At 46.0% G+C, this 4273-nt stretch overlaps 1 pseudogene; it reads left to right on the forward strand.

Annotated features, from left to right (window-relative positions):
- The first annotated feature begins 528 nt into the window (after nt 1–528).
- On the forward strand, nt 529–3710 carry LOC104052729 (E3 ubiquitin-protein ligase RNF13-like; annotated as a pseudogene).
- The last annotated feature ends 563 nt before the right edge of the window (nt 3711–4273 follow it).

Below are 4273 nucleotides of genomic sequence, written 5' to 3' on the forward strand. Positions count from 1 at the left end.
AGCATTAAGCTCCTCTGAATTGAGCAAACACTTCTGTGGCATAAAAGCAAAAGAAGGATCTAATTTTATACCCCAGCTCCACCACTAAGCGATAGCGCCAAAGAAGTACTATAAAGGAACACAGGGACTTTGGGAGTGGTAGGGTAAAGAATCATTTAATAGACGTAAATGGTCTTTGCCTTTTTCTAGCTTGGCTATTTGTTCAAGTGGTAAAATGGGACCCGTGCCCTGTAATTGCTCTGTTGTTGCACACAACTGCTCTCTCCCACGTGTGGCTTGTTAACATTTAAATAAACTGCAATTATTCTGACAGCATAGACTGCAGGGACTCCAAAGAAAGTGGGTCAAGAACATGTCCAGGAGCATACGCACTGTATTTAACAAATAAATATACCAGGAGCAGGGCAGGATGAGAAGCAGAGTACTCTGCTGGCTATAGTGACTAAAGCATGGGGCTAGAGACAGCCTAGCGCAGCCCTGCACCATTGTGGGATGCTTGGCTTATCCTCAACCTCCAGGGCGCTAACGATGGAGGACGCAGACAGCGTGATGCAAAAGGAAAACGTGAGGCAAATAGAGCAGACAGGGCACCTCTTTGGCTCTTTGAGTAAAGAGTGTCTTGGCCAAAGTCCTTTTTCAGCCCTCCTCTCCTTTCTTCTGCAAAAACATTTCAGGGATTTCAAAGGAGGCTAAGTGATAGGATTTCTTGTGGGTATCCTGCTCCCTATCCAGACCTCAGTTTTTTCCACTCCTCACTCCCCAAAACCTCCTCTACCCCTCATTCACCTCTTCCTTGTCCTTCAACCTCTCTTGAAGAGCATTTGTCCTTCTGCCCACATCTTTCTGGTTTACTGCTAAGAGTTACTGAGATGCCGGGTGGAAACTGCAAACACCTGATTTGTCCTTTTACCGAAAGTTTTGGTGAATAAGCCAGGATGCTCACGCCAGCCTTGCCGATTCTAGGGTATCAGAGGTGGTGCTGGAGCAGTCAGGAGATAGATAGCACACAGAACACATCTGTCACAGCTCACACAGACACATGGCACCACGTACAGCCCGTTATGTAAGCAGCAGGTCGCTGACAGTACATAAAGCTCTGATGTGGAGGCGGAACCAGAGCATTGCATCCAAGTAAAGATGCAGAGACTTTAAAGAACAGTAGGATGATGGATGCCATCAAACAAGTGTAAGACAAACTGAAAATGCACCCTCAAAAACGTCTTGCAGCGTACTTCCATTTTCTTTCTTCATCTCTCATTCTACTAGAAAGCGTTTGGCTTTTGCCTCTCCCCAAACCTTCGCCTTGTTTTGTTTTTAATTGCATCAAAATGTTTCCCTGCAAGTGTAAAAGTCTTGCATAAGGATAAGATGCGGGGAAAATAAAATCGATTTGAAATCACAGCTGCTGGGAGTCTCTGGCGTGCACACACTGTCTGCTGACATTTCTGTAGCTCTTTTCCTAGTGAAATGTTTCTCAAGCAGAGCCCAAGGGGCTAGCAATAAATCAGAATGATTTTTAACTATAGGTCCAACACAACTGCACTGGAAACCACAGGGTTACTCTCAAGTGGCTCATTAAACAAAAAGGGCTCTTTGTTAAAAACTTATGGGTTTCTAGGGATTTGTGGTTCTAAGCTGACCTGGGTTCACCGCATACTCAGACCTAGTTCATTCTGACAGCCAGGCGAGCTATCGCACCCCTATCAAGCAGGCATTCCTCTGAGCACTAAGCAGTCACTCAGTTGGGAATTGCCTGAAAGATGGGAGCTTCTGCTGTGAAACACACTGGAGGCAGGGACAACACTTGTGCTTTATGCTTCCCTGTCCTTTTTCAGGTTTTTACCATAACCAAGTTTTTATAGTTAGAACCTAAAGCTGTGTTCAGCTATTTGATTTTCAACAGGTGAGGTTTGAAAGTAAATAAGTTGAAAATCCCTGGTACAACAGTTGGTTGTAGTTCAACCAAGCTCATCCACCCCAGCCTAGTGTGGTAAGACAAGAGCCAAGCAAGCTCAGCTCTAGCAAGGGTTCAAGTGCATAGTCCCTTCTGCAAAGCTCTCTGAAAGTGGATTTGCCCTTTCAGAAGTCTGCGTGATGGCAGGGAGAGGCCGCACAGGTAGTGACTTTCTACTTCTGCCTGCTGCATTTTGACTGACAGGTATGGATTGGCCTATTTCACATGACAGAAACCCTTTCTTCCCTAAGCAGCTTAGTTGGCTTGGTACCAGTTCACAGATCAATATTTTAAGAAGAAGTGCATGTTTAACGGAGCTGTCCAAGCTGCCACGGCCACCCCCAGCAGCACGCAGAGGCTAACAGCTTGTAGCCGCTCTGGCACCTTTTCCAGGAATTGTTTTGGCCACAAGCACGAAGCATTGCAGTCAGCAGTGAGCACGTAGCTGATAGGGAGCCTCAGTTATCCTGCCTGCATGCCACCAGCAAAATGAAACTGGCATCCTATCGATAAGCGGGGGGGGTGACTCTAGAAGCTATGTGCATGGAGCAGACCAAAGCGGAAAAGAAGAAACTTAAGAAGGTTGGCAGTAATGTTACAAGACCCAGCCTTGGGAAAGAGTGACTGCACCCACAGAGCTGCACAGGTGATGTAAAGTTGTTGCTTAGCAGCTGGACAAAACAAGAGAGAAGAGTTCCTTCTTGGGAACTTCCAAATCGACAGAAAACCTGCAGAAAGAGGTTTTAATCTCCATCCTGCTGTGCCTCCAAGTTATGGCGTGGTGATAAAACCTGGGAGAGACAGTGCCTTTGTCACCGTCTTTTACACTTCTCCTTTGGGACGCACCTGCAAATGTGTACTCAGAGTTACCCAGCTGCATTCAGCATGAATATTCAGCTCCAAGTTCTTCACTTTGTGGTTGCAGCTGTCTTCTACAAAGCTGCTCTTGCAGCTCCGGCTGCGTTGCTTATAAAGCCCTGCCTGTACGCTTCGAGCCACGACTCCCAGCCGAAAGGCTTATAGGCGATTTGATGAAGGTGATGCCGCCAAACGCCTCTCCAGCATCAAGAAAGGACTCTGAGAAATACATTGCACTCATACGGGGTAAAACTGTTCTTTAGTTGAGAAGGTTCTTCATGCTCAGCAAGCTAGGTACCAAACTGCTGTACTGTACAACGTGGACTCGGAGCAGGTGCTTACCGTGATAGCTGATGAAAAAGAGATCCAGCAGCTGATTAAGACACCATTGCACATCACTGGACAGTAAGCCTCCCTCCACCTGCAAAGGAATTCACAATACAAGAAACGGACATACATCAGTATTTTATCACCGAAAATGTGTTTGAGTTCTTCTCAAGGTGATGCTAAAACGCAGCAGGAAACGTCCATTTTGCAAGATTTCAGGGACAAATGCTATGTCGTCATTATTTCGTCTATCTATCTCAGTTATGTTTAGCTTGAGGTGGTATAAGATATCTTGAAAGATAATGCTGCACACATACAAGCAGGGAGACAAATACAAGACCTGTGTGAGCTGCATGGTAGAGTACCATGAAGGGGACAGCCTGAAGATCCTGTCCTTTTCCCATGCTTACCACAGTGCCTGTATTGATCCTGATTCAACACCCAGGCCAGGAAGATGACACGTCCCTTCTGCAAGCCTGTGGTTAACAACACCTATGGACAGGGTGACCTGCTGCCAGAGCAGACTGATGAAGGTGTGAACGAGAAGATGATCAGAAGCAAATTTATTTAGGAAAGGACATGAAGATGAAAGTGTCAGAGAAGATGATGGATGCACAGTGGAAGGGAAGGGTTTGATGAAATGGAGAAGTTACCATTTGAGCTGTGACAAGGATAAGTTACTATTAAACTAAGGGAAATCGCCCCTGTGGTTTCCTTCAGCTCTTCCTCCAAGCTAACATTTATTGGGAAGCAATGAACACTACAGTTTTGGCTCCCCTTCCCAGGTCCCCACAATGAAAGGCAGGCATGAATTCTCAGCTGGAAATATAAAAAATTCCTTGAGCCAGGACAACAGGGGAGAAGAAAAAGGAGGGAAGCAGAGATTCGAGAACATTTGGTACAGGAGCTGGTTTATATCTGAAGGATACTTCCTCAATTCGTTCTCAAAATACATGGGCATAGACACACAGGCATACACAACCACACTGATTCTTGCTTTTCAGTGTTACTTGAGGGGAGTGCCCAGAAATGCCAGGTGAGAACTGTCCTGAGTATTGCTGCCGGCTGGAACAGTTTCCTAACTTGACAAGTAGAGAGGGAAAAATACGGGTTGCTAAATCATCGTCAGCAGAG

The sequence above is a fragment of the Phalacrocorax carbo genome, chromosome 19, assembly GCF_963921805.1.
Source record: "Phalacrocorax carbo chromosome 19, bPhaCar2.1, whole genome shotgun sequence".
Taxonomy (NCBI): Eukaryota; Metazoa; Chordata; class Aves; order Suliformes; family Phalacrocoracidae; genus Phalacrocorax; species Phalacrocorax carbo.